At 48.8% G+C, this 12,635-nt stretch overlaps 3 non-coding genes across 3 annotated transcripts; 1 reads left to right on the forward strand and 2 right to left on the reverse strand.

Annotated features, from left to right (window-relative positions):
• Window positions 1-3,990: 3,990 nt before the first annotated feature.
• On the reverse strand, window positions 3,991-4,080 carry TRNAY-GUA (transfer RNA tyrosine (anticodon GUA)). Its single transcript is given in 2 exon segments — window positions 3,991-4,026; window positions 4,044-4,080. It is a non-coding gene; the product is annotated as a tRNA-Tyr (tRNA).
• Window positions 4,081-7,226: 3,146 nt separating this feature from the next.
• On the reverse strand, window positions 7,227-7,316 carry TRNAY-GUA (transfer RNA tyrosine (anticodon GUA)). The gene is given in 2 exon segments: window positions 7,227-7,262; window positions 7,280-7,316. It is a non-coding gene; the product is annotated as a tRNA-Tyr (tRNA).
• A 1,566-nt stretch (window positions 7,317-8,882) lies between these two features.
• TRNAL-AAG (transfer RNA leucine (anticodon AAG)) lies at window positions 8,883-8,964 on the forward strand. The gene has a single exon. It is a non-coding gene; the product is annotated as a tRNA-Leu (tRNA).
• Window positions 8,965-12,635: the final 3,671 nt, after the last annotated feature.

Genomic DNA, 12,635 nt, shown 5'->3' on the forward strand with positions numbered 1-12,635 from the left:
AGAGAGAGCACGAGTGGGGTGAGGGGCAGAGGGAGAAGCAGACTCCCTGCTGAGGAAGGAGCCTAACTCGGGGCTTGATCCCAGCACCCTGAGATCTTGATCAGAGCGCAAGGCAGACACTTAACCCGACTGAGCCACCAGGCACCCCCACCTGGTGTTTATAAGCCAGGAAATATGGCACATTTTCACTGAGTCACAGAGTTTGGGTGCAGGTGGGAGTGGGGGGAATGGAATTAAGTTAGTTACTTCAGGGGCGCCTGGGTGGCTCAGTCAGTTAAGTGTCTGCCCTTGGTTCAGGTCATGATCCCAGGGTCCTGGAATTGAGCTCCGAGTTGGGCTCCCTGCTCAGGGGGAGCCTGCTTCTCCCTCTCCCTCTGCTGCTCCCCTTGCTTCTGCGCTCTCTTTCTCTCTCTCTCTCTCTCAAATAAGTAAATAAAATCTTTTTTTAAAAAGTTAGTTACTTCAGATGTAGCCCTTTTGGGGCCTCCAATATTTTCAGTAAAATATTAAGATGAGAGGAAGAAACACCCACCTGTAAAAAGAGCAATACTTCCCGTCTTCTAAGGCAGCGTTGGCCTGCCGCTGAGGGTGGGTCATGCTACAGGACAGAGAGGCAGGAACTTGGTCCCCCTTTTTGTGACTCAGATTTTTGCCCCATTACCTGACATACTGAGGGGGACAGTGAGGCTGCAGGGATGAGAAAAGCCCTGGGAAACCAAGCTTAGGAAGAAACTGCTTGTTTTTTAGGCATTCATTTCAGGTGTGGCGTCTCAGACCCTGTTCTTCTGCCTGGTCAAAAAAGAGAGGGGAGGCTGCCTTCTGATCCTGAGTCACCATAATATTTTTCATGGCTACCAGCCTCCAGGACCGTACCTTCCCCTATTTTAGAAAGTTTTATTTATTGGAAAGTGCTCAGTGATTTTAGGTGGAGCAGGCTCTGATTTTATCTGATATCTGACTTTTTTTTTTTTTTAAGTAGGCTCCTTGCCCAGGGTGGGGCTTGAACTCACAACCATGAGATCGAGTCTGACACTCCAGGACATTCTACCAATGGAGCCAGTCAGGCACCCCTCTGATATCTGATACTTAATTAAGGGAACTGTGCCACAAAATGCCCCAAGATATTTCAGTCTGTGTACAATATGGGACTTAGCAGGCAAAAGTGCACCTGAGAGGAAGATAGCCTTCATCCTCCATCATGGACAGATGCTGACGTTTTTCCACTCTCCCTTCCACCGTTACTGATTGAAAATATATCCCACTTGAGGCTGGGTCTTATGTTTCCTCATTTATGGATTTTACATGCCAATAGTCACTCTTTTACCAGTCTTGGACTACAACCTTTTATTTTTTTAATTTTTTTTATTTTAATGTAGGCTCCATGCCCAACGCGGGGCTTGAACTCATAGATCAAGAGTCATACACTCTATCAGCTGAGCCAGCCAGGCACCCCAGGCTATATCCTTCTTGATTGCTGGTATTAGCCTAGTGCAGAGATGGAGGAGAGTGACAAAAGCTTTGGTTTCTAATTAATTCCATTATTGAAAGGTAAACATTTTTATTTGTATCCTGTTTAGAGCCATTTAGTTGACACTGGGATGGCTTTGATCCAGGCATCAGGAACCCAGCTAGAGGCAGTACTTGCTGAGAAAGGCTCCCCAGGTGGTAAACAGATGGTGAGGTTTGAGGAGAAAAGACAATTTCAAGAGATCTTATTTTGGGGGGAAGGCAGGGAGTACCTGTGTGGTTCAATCAGTTAAGCATCCAACTCTTGATCTCAGGGTCCTAAGTTCAAGCCCTGTGTCCTACTTAACAAAAAAAAAGGATTTTTTTTTTTAAGATATTAGTTTTAAGCAATCTCTACACCCAAACCAACACGAGGCTTGAATTCACAACCCTGAGATCAAGAGTCGCATTCTCAACTGACTGAGCCAGCCAGGAGCCCCTCCAGAGATCTTGAATGGAAATTTCTCAATTCCCTATTCTTGTCAAATCTAAAAAGAAGCAAACCCTTATTTTGACATAAGATTTTTCTCTCTTGCCATCTGCAATATTTCTGCCTTTATCTGTCAGCTGACCCAAGCCAGGCAGTGACAAAAAAAGTATGTGCAGAGAAAATGATAATGAATGGAGGTGAATGTTGAAGTACATGGACATTATCCCTTTTTCTTCTGCTGACCATTCTGGTAGAATAATATTCAGATCAAGTGATAAAGCCATGGTATCTTCTTTATGAAGACTCAAAAGAGAAATCTTCCCCTTGCTTCTGGGGTGGGCAGCAATTAGAACTGTAGGGATATGATGAGATTGGATAAAATTTCATGCATAATTATTGATATCTTCATTTCTTGCTAGTCCTGGGGTTGTATGTATGCTCTAGTGATACCATATATGGTAACACACAAAATCAACACTCTTCAAGTGTCTGTTTATTTTTCCTAAAACTGTTCTGCATCCAGTGAACTCACCTGATCACAGATTTACTCTCATTTTCTAAAACTCAACTGAGTTCAGTGCACTGGCGCTACCAGGAGACCTCCCACATTTTCTACTCTGACCTCCACCCCAGCCTGAATTAAAACTTCCCAAGGTTGATTTTAGTTTTAGATTTGCATGGAATGTTCTATTTACCTCTATTGCAGTTTTCAGGACATTATATTGTAATTATCTGCTTCCATCTATCTGCCCCCTACAGACACTAAACAGTTTTAGGGCAATGCCTATATTTTAATCTCTATTTCCCTGGCACAATTACAGTACCTGAGGCAGATTAGGTGTTTATAAAAAAGCCTGTGAATAAAACATACCTGAACACCAGTCCTAAGGAGTGACAGCTCTTTTGAATCAATATGACATAGGTTCTTGAGCTAAGAGGATGCAGGACTTACTATATACCCTTATTGAAGGATACCTGTCTCAGTTCATAATTCTCAGGGCACATTTCTTAGTAGACAAGAAAAAAAAATCTAAATGTAATGGTGGAAGCATTAGCTCAGTGCATGAAGAGGTAGAATTCTAGAATGTTGAAGAGAGGCCAAAGATTCCATCCTTGATTGCAAGACCCTAATTTTTGCATATGGTGACATTCAAACCTCAGGTCTCTTTGTGGAGGAAGAGCTATAAAATCCTCATGTAGATCACCTGTGTGTGCCAAATGGTGTGAACAGAGTAGGAAAGATTATTGCTCTTACAACAAGAGCCACAAGCCTCCAGAGGCAAAAAGTATGATACAAATAAAACCTGCGTCTCCCAGGAGCAACAGTTGAGACACGAGACCAGCCACCTAAATAGGCCACTGACAGTTATAATCAGCCCTCTCAAACTGCATTCACAAAACTGCATTTGCATCCTATCAATGTCAGCTAAAGTGTAGTAGAGAATTGGCAATTACTTGAAAGTTCTCCAATGGCAATTCTGTACAAATACTAGGTTAAGCAGGAAAATGAGCAATTTTTGTCTCTCTAGGTCAAATATGTATACAGCATCAGAGTCAGGAAACAAAAACACACAGAGACAAAGAGAACAGAGTACAACTGGAGGACAGATACAGAGTGAAAGAGTAAAGTCTTCAAGGATGCCATGGTTGCCGGTGACCCCTGTGATGGCCTATATGCTTGTCTGCTTCCAGGGCTTGCCCTGGGCAGAGCCTGTTTGGCCACCTCTTTGGCAGGTATCTGTCCATTTGGGCAAACTGGTGCTGGTGGCAGAGTCCAGAGCACAAGTGGTGGGTGCATAACACTGTAAAGTGCCCGGGATGATGTGGGAAGTGGTCTGGACGGCTCCAAAAAGCAGCAGCAAGGTGGACTGTATTGTGCTGCAGGCCATGGGTCTGGTGACCGCGGGAAGATGGTGCCGGTGTGTTCCCTGGGGAGAGCATACGCGTAGCTGTACGAGTTCCGGAAAGTGTTTTCCTGGCTTCGGCCTGTGTTGCTGGCCTTTGGCACTAGCCGGCCGAGGTCTTCATGATGGCCAGCAAAAGCATCAGGCACCTCCTTCGAGCCGGAGTCGAACCAGCGACCTAAGGATGTCCACATGTGTCTAGTCTACAGTCCTCCGCTCTACCAGCTGAGCTATCGAAGGGCGCACGATGCAGAGGCTGAGTCATTGCCCTTTCTGGAAATGACGGGGCCAAGACACCGCCCGTCCCAGGTGCACGTTGCCTCGGATTGGTCGGAAGCTCCCTTTGAAGAGAGCCAAACACACGCTGCGACCGGACGGTAGCCAGGCACCCCCGGGCGGCGATTTTCAAGACCGCTGGGCCGGGCTCTCACCTGTTGCCTCATTTCTCCTCCCCGAGTTCTTTTCTTCAGTGGGGAGGGGAGTACGGCCGACCGTCGCGGGGCCAGAAATCGGATAAGAGAGGGAGGGGAAGGGGGCGTTGGCGAAAGGGATGCGTGAGTTCGGGTGGGGCAGGGCTTGCGGAGGAAAGGAAAGGGGAACCCACCCCAGTGGGCCCCGCGTAGGCGGCCGCGAACCGCTGGACCTCAGGCTCAGGTGGAGGCCCCTCAAGGAACGCCCCCTCTCAGCGCCCTCGCCCCTGCCCCACCCTGGGTTCCGACGTGCCCGCACCCACCCCCATCCCCACCCCACCCACCCACGCACCACGCACCCGGCCCGGCTGCCCCCCAGGACCTCGGCTCACTTTCGGCGCGGGGACCCTTACTGGGAAGTGGTGGGGAAAGGCTCTGGGGCTGGGCGGGGAGACCACGCCCACAGGGCCCGGGAGTCGCCGCCAGCCTGGCTCCCCTCCTCTTGGAGCTCCCCTCCTTGGCTCCCCTCCTCTGCCCACCGACCCGGATTCCTTTGGCAGAGGCGGCTGCTCCCTGAAGTAGCTCACGGTTCTGTGGGCTTCCCGGAGGCTCACCAAAGACAAGAGGGACAGAGATCACCGGTGGGATCCCGGGTGGACTCCTTTGCCCTGGCTCCGCGTCTTTCACAGACATTTCAGATCCCACCTGGTGTGAGCTCGCCTTCCCCAGAACACCTACCTCAGCCATCCAGCGAAGGTGCCCCAGAGGCACGGCAAGCCTCACCCAGTGCCCTTGCCTGGAGCGAGTGTGTGGTCACTGCCTGAATGGGCGACAGGTCTGTCTGCGCCTGTGAGGACAGGGGGAGGGGCAGCTCCTTCTGTGAGGTACCAGGCAGGAAGGGTCAGCCTGGAAGAGGGGGGCTCACCCTCCAGTGTGCTGCTCACCAGAGACCACTGCCCCCCTGGCCACACTCTCCGACTAGCTATTTATTTCCCCAAAGCTAGGTTCCCAAAGACTGAGCACCTCCACATGGCATCCAGGGGGCATATCCAAGAAGGCCTAAATTTCTATCTTTGTTCCCCTTCCACTGGTCTCTGCAGATGGCGACATTCAAGGCTGGCGATTCTCCGTGGCTGCAGAACAATAGGCTCCTCCTGAAGTCACTTGTGGGCCCCCAATGACGCGGCCTCCTGGACCAGTGCAGACTCCACCGACTCAGGCTTAATTGGAGTTAGCAGTGGGACAGTGGGATTGCATGCTGAGATTGCAGGGGGGTGGAGGGATGGGGAGCAGCTTGTCAAGAAAGGAAGACGTGTGGGGATACACAGTCCACAGTTTGAGAGTCAGAGCCAGAACTGAAAAAGGCACTTGTGGACTCAGGGGTCAGGGGAGGGCAGGGCTTCAGAGAGCCACACTCCAATCACAGTGCCCCTGCAAGTCCTCTCTGTGATGCATCCCAACTGCGCATCAAGTCTCTGCACTGTCCTTCCACATGAGGGAAGAGTGCAAGGGCCACTGCCTGGTGCTTCTCTGCGCCCAAACTCCCCATCCCACCGTCACTAGCCCCACACCCCCGTCACCTGGCTCTGCCCCTTGGTAAAGCCCTGATCTTTTCTACTTCATGGAAGCTTAACCCATTTCCTCCCAGGTGCTTTCTGACTGGACCACCCCCATCTGCTTCTTGGGGGTGGATAAGGTGGCGAGGGGAGGTGCTGTCCATTTCGCCTTAGGTGGTCAGTGCCCAATTTAGCAAGCTGGTTGGAATCCGCAGACCAGTGGCCTGTGTGAGGAGGTAAATGTGTGACAGAGGCTACCTACGCTATCAGCCCCAACCCCCACTCCCTCTACACTTCTGCTCCCTGCCTTCAGCCCCTACGGCCCTCATTCTCAGGGCTCTCTCTGAGTTCGGTCTATGTCTGCCCTTTTGCTTTCAAACTCCCTTTCTCTCACCCTGTTTCTCTCTCTCTCTTTCTCTCTCTCTCCATCAGAAGTAGCAGGGGAATCTGTGCAAGGTGTGTTTACCACCATGGTACCGAGGGTGAGCAGTCACTGCTCTTTTGAAGGAACTAAAACCCACCTGCAGCAAGAACTGATGTGAAGGCATGTGCAAGTTAAGTTTACGAGGGGCCACAGCCCTGTCCTCACACTGACAGCAAACCTGAGCGGGTCACTGAAGTTCTCATGGTGACCCTCCAGGTCGACTGAGAGCCCCGCTGTCTTTTGCTCCTGCCACTGTCAGCCTCCCTCATAGAGGAGTACAGCTGGCATTGGCTTGGACAAGGTCAGGGCGGCGGTTCTGTCCCACAGCTGGATGAAGTAGAGTGGGAAGACAGTTTCCTGTTTCTGTAGGTGTCTCTATTTATAAGCCACTTGAGTGACTAGGAAGGAGACAGACAGAGAGTGGGAAAGAGAGACCCGCAAGTAAGGGCACACAGACAGGCAGAGAGATAGAGACAGAGTCTGAGGTTGGGCTAGACAGAAGCGAGACAGTAACCATCCTAGGAGGAAGCTGAGAAGGGGACTGAGACAGAGATTGAGGGGGTGGGTTTTCAAGAAGGATGCCATGGTTGTCCAAGACCGCTGTGATGGCCTGTGTGCTTATCAGTCTCCAGGGCTTGCCCTGGGCAGGGCCTGTTTGGCCACCTGTTTGTTTGGGAGGGATTTGTCTGTTTAGCAAAAACGGTTGGCAGATCCCAGAGCTGGAGCAGGGGGTGCACAAAAGGGGAAAGGGCATGAGATGAGGGGGCTGGCCAGGGCTGCTTGATAAGGCACGAGTAACAAGCAGGCCCTGGTTTTTGTGCTGCAGGCCATGGGTCTGGTGACCGCGGGAAGATGGTGCCGGTGTGTTCCCTGGGGAGAGCATACGCGTAGCTGTACGAGTTCCGGAAAGTGTTTTCCTGGCTTCGGCCTGTGTTGCTGGCCTTTGGCACTAGCCGGCCGAGGTCTTCATGATGGCCAGCAAAAGCATCAGGCACCTCCTTCGAGCCGGAGTCGAACCAGCGACCTAAGGATGTCCACATGTGTCTAGTCTACAGTCCTCCGCTCTACCAGCTGAGCTATCGAAGGGCGCACGATGCAGAGGCTGAGTCATTGCTCTTTCTGGAAATGACGGGGCCAAGACACCGCCCGTCCCAGGTGCACGTTGCCTCGGATTGGTCGGAAGCTCCCTTTGAAGAGAGCCAAACACACGCTGCGACCGGACGGTAGCCAGGCACCCCCGGGCGGCGATTTTCAAGACCGCTGGGCCGGGCTCTCACCTGTTGCCTCATTTCTCCTCCCCGAGTTCTTTTCTTCAGTGGGGAGGGGAGTACGGCCGACCGTCGCGGGGCCAGAAATCGGATAAGAGAGGGAGGGGAAGGGGGCGTTGGCGAAAGGGATGCGTGAGTTCGGGTGGGGCAGGGCTTGCGGAGGAAAGGAAAGGGGAACCCACCCCAGTGGGCCCCGCGTAGGCGGCCGCGAACCGCTGGACCTCAGGCTCAGGTGGAGGCCCCTCAAGGAACGCCCCCTCTCAGCGCCCTCGCCCCTGCCCCACCCTGGGTTCCGACGTGCCCGCACCCACCCCCATCCCCACCCCACCCACCCACGCACCACGCACCCGGCCCGGCTGCCCCCCAGGACCTCGGCTCACTTTCGGCGCGGGGACCCTTACTGGGAAGTGGTGGGGAAAGGCTCTGGGGCTGGGCGGGGAGACCACGCCCACAGGGCCCGGGAGTCGTCGCCAGCCTGGCTCCCCTCCTCTTGGAGCTCCCCTCCTTGGCTCCATACTCAAAGTCCTAGATCGAGAAGCCCCCAGAAAACTTGAAGTTTCTTTTCATCATTCTTTTAAGGACACGGGCTACCTCCGTTTCTTCACCCCCTCCTTGAAATGAAGTTTCTTGAGCAGCAAGAGCAGTCTCAGGGGGTCGCTACTGCAACGCTGAGATGCCAACATGGAGATCTGGAAGACCACTAAAGTCCTAAAACCGTCAAATTCGAAAGGAATGAGCATCTGCTCTCTCTCTCTCTCTCTGAGAGCAGAAAGGAGACATCTCCAAGTGTTTTAGGAATAGAGTGTAAAACCATATAAGGGCTTCGCCTTCTCTGAAGAAATAATGTAGCAGAGCTGCAAGTGTGAATGAACTCTTTGATACCTCATCTGGTAAAAGGAAGGACTGTAGAGTTCCGCTGGCCTCTTTAGGTTTTTGGTCAGATTCCAGTTCTAAGTAGGTGTTCACGCATTTGCAAATGCCCTAAATCTCCATTGATAAGTCATGCTCCCTCGTGGGTAGGATTTTGTGGCCTTAATTAGCTTGAATCTTCCTTTATCTTCCTAAGAAATTTGTAGCAAGACTGAGAGGAAGCCAACAGGAATAAAACATAGTCGGCACCTGCAAAAGGCCCACAGCTTTCTCCTGTGCTACAAATTTCATTCACTCGGTAAAATACTTCTCTTGTAAGCCCTGGGTGGGGGATGAGCAATCCACAGCCTACAGGGGAAAGGAGGCTTTCTCGATGAGCCCTGCTCTCTCCAAACCCTTCCTCCACTTGCTCTTAAGGTTAGGACTTCAGAACACAAATCTAAGCTATAGGGCTGAGATGTAAAGAAAGGTAGTTACTATCAGAAAAAAAAAGGCAGAGCAACCCTCCACCTGTGGTAGCGTGGCCGAGCGGTCTAAGGCGCTGGATTAAGGCTCCAGTCTCTTCGGGGGCGTGGGTTCGAATCCCACCGCTGCCAAGCGGAACTTTTTGCCAGTTGAGGAACTGAGGTCAAAGGATGACGAATAACCACTCCAATGCCTTGATAGGGTAGCGCTGGAGTGGGTGTCGGGTGAGTGGATGAGTACACGAGGATGGAGGCTGAGCTTTTCAGATCAAACCGTTCAAGTGCAGAGGGCACCTGTTTTCTGGCCAGGTAGTGCTCCGGAAAGCCTTGCCATTTGGCAATGTTCTGATATAAATCTTCAAAGACCAAGTTCACCAGGAGGTTAGGGGCGAACAGAGAGCAGCACTCAAGTTCCCTGCCGACAAATTCTGCCTGTCTCAATGCACCCCTCAAAGCCATGGCCAGGGCCCCGGAAGGAACATCCTCTCGAGGTCTTCCTCCAAGCTCAGTGACACAATGTGCTCATTTTTCCGAGAAAGACGTCTTAGTGAGAAGTGACAGGAGAAAGTCCCCCAGCTGCGCAGACTCCAGACTGGGGCTTCCAATCCCTGCAGCTACCCTCTCTCATCAGGCAGATTTCATAGTCACAGAATATTCTGCCCCTGTTTACAAGTCGCCTTCATTTGCTAGCTGACGCCATTTTTGAAGAGCATTCGGGTTCCGTCCGGTTTTTGGACCCGGCACGTCATGTCCAAAAGAATCACTATATCCCTAGAGCGGTAGTTCTTAACTCTGTCTGTTCATGAGAAGCACGTGTGGAATTTTTAAAAATTCTCACATGGAGGCCGAGCTCTAGACCAATGACACCGTAATCTCCAGGGGTGGGATCCAAGCCTCGGTATTTTATAGTTTCCCAAGTGCAGCCAGCAGAGAAAAGCAGTGCCTCAGGAGATTTCAACAAGCCATTCTATTCCTTTTAAGGACATCTCACTTGTCCTGCCGGTCACGTCAGACCAGCTGGAGCCAGCGACTGTTTCTGGGGACACCTGCTGTGACACAGCCAAGAAAGGTCCTCCCCGGGTTCAATGCCTGGGTGGCAGTTGCCAAATGCTGCTTTGCTACCATTACCAGACCACAAACCACAGCACGTGGATTGCAAAGGACCACAGATTACAATGAGAAGCCACAGATAAGAATGGCTCTTCCCTAGTCCCTCTAGGTTCCTCTATTTGTCCTTCAGTCTTGTATTTTTATGCATCTCAAGATGAACGAGGGCTTCTCACTCCCTTATCTCCTCCCGCACACCTGGGGTGAGCTCTGGATTGAACGCCTTAGTTCTAGGAGCAAATACATCCCTAAATGACAGCTGAGAATGGGCTTTCCAGTACATGATTGCATGGATCTTAAATGGCTCATTTAATCCTCGGAGGCTAACTATCAATATATTCTAAAGTATTCACTTTTCCATGGCCTTTTACACAGTTTGTAGAAGAGGTGGGACAGAGAAGCCTCTCCCAATGTCACTGCGCTCTTCCCAAAGCTTCAGCCCAGGAATCTGGGAGACCGTCGGAGGCCAGGAAGCTTGGGGGAGAGGCTGGAGCCACTCTCAGAGCGATCTGCACTGACACTTGAGAGATTTTCTAGGTTAGGAGAGACTAGAAGTCGTAGTGGGTATTGTGCAGGATAAATCCAAGGTGAGGGGGTGGGGGGGGAGAGGGGCGTTGTAGCTGGGGCTGCCTCCAGACTCAGACGCGAAGGCTGCATTTTCGCAGATTCTGTTCCTCTCTGGTGGGGGGGGGGGGTGCGGCGGGCAGAGCCCGGGGCTTTATCTTAGAGTGTGATTGCCTGGGGAGGGTGAGTTGCAATTTTAGGGACAAGTATCTGTTACTTCTTCCTTCTGCCAGTTTTGTTGATTGCAGATCAACAAATGAAGGTCTCTCTTAGAAGAATACAATAAGAAGCTGTAACTCAGGAGTTAGTGCACCAGGCAGGGGCTAAAAGGTGAAATCCAGTCTCCTCCCCACCTAGTTGAACACTTCAACAAGTTGAATCCACAATATATAAAATAACAATATATCTGAATCCAGTGGTATTTATCCCAGAAAAGCAAAGCTGGTTAATATTCAAAATCAATCAATGTAATTTATTATTTCAACAGACTAAAAAGAAAAATCATATGATCTTACTAAAAAATGCAGACAAAGCATTTGACAAAGTCCACTTTCATTCCTGACACAAACTCTCAGCAAATTAGGAAAAGAAGGAAACTTCCTCAACCTGATAAATGGAAACTATGAAGAACTTCACACTTAAATGATACAAGACTGAATGTTTTCCCTGTAAGATGGGGAGCAAATGTAGACATCTGCTTTCATCACTTTGTTCAACATTGTACTGGGGATTCTTGCCCAATCAATAATGGAAAAAAATTGAAATAGAAGGCATCCAGGTTTAAACAAACAAGTAAATCTATTTTTTATTCCAAGAAAATGTGAATGGCTATGTAAAAATCCGACAGAATCCACAGAAAGCTATAATAAGTGAATCTAGCAAAGTTGTTGGATACAAGGTAAATATTAAAATTAATTGCGTATATTACTGTTTATACTCTATCTACATATGTATAATTGTACCTAGCAATGAACAATCAGAAATTGAAAATTTAAAAAACAATTCAATTTACAACAGAATCATTAAATATGAAATACTTAGGGATAAAATATGTCCAAGATTTGTACACACAAACACACACACACACACACAAATGCTGAGATGGATGAAAGAAAACCTAAATACAAGGAAAATCATGTCACATTTGTGAATGAGAAGACTCAATATTGTTAAGATATAAATTATCCCTAAATTGATTTATAGATTCAGTGTAATTCTAATCAAAATAACAGTAAGATTTGGTTTTTATTTATTTTTTAAGACAAGTTTTTTATTTTAAAGCATATTTATTTTTAGTAATCTCTACACCTAATGTGGGGCTTGAACTCACAACCCCAATATCAAGAGTCACTTGCCTTCCAACTGAGCCAGCCAGGCACCTCTGGCTTTGTTTTGTTTTGTTTTTAGAAACTGACCAGCTGATTCCAAAAATTGACATGGAAATTCAAAGACATAGCATGCCCAAAACAACTTTAAAAAGAACGATAAAGTTGGAGGAAAGTAACTCTGCCATCAAGATGTATAAAAACTACTATAATCAAGACTATAGCATTGGTGGGATGCCTGGGTGGCTCAGTCACTAAGTGTCTGCCTTCAGCTCAGGTCATGATCCCAGGGTCCTGAGATCAAGCCCCGCGTCGGGCCCCCTGCTTGTCGGGAAACCTGCTTCTCCCTCTCCTACTCCCCCTGCTTGTTTTCCCTCTCGAACTGTCAAGTAAAAAAATCTTAAAAAAAAAAAAAAAAAGACTATAGTATGGCATTAAAATATGAAAAATAGATTTATGGAACAGGAGTACAGAGATAGAACCACACATAATATTATCAATTGATGGCTGACAAAGTTTCAAAGGCAATTCAGTAGAGAAAGGTAGCCATTTTTAATTTATTTTTTATTAAGTTTTTAATTTTAATTCCAGTATAGTTAACATACAGCATTATATTAGTTTCAGGTGTACAATATAGTGATTTAACAATTCTATACATCACTGAGTGCTCATGATAAATGTACTCTTTAGAAAGGTAGTCTTTTCAACAAATAATGTTAAAAAAATAATTTTGATCCTTACTTCACACCACATAAAAAATTAACTCAAAATGGATCATAAACCCAAACCACAAAATATTTAGAATGA

The sequence above is a fragment of the Halichoerus grypus genome, chromosome 8 (genome assembly GCF_964656455.1).
Source record: "Halichoerus grypus chromosome 8, mHalGry1.hap1.1, whole genome shotgun sequence".
Taxonomy (NCBI): domain Eukaryota; kingdom Metazoa; phylum Chordata; class Mammalia; order Carnivora; family Phocidae; genus Halichoerus; species Halichoerus grypus.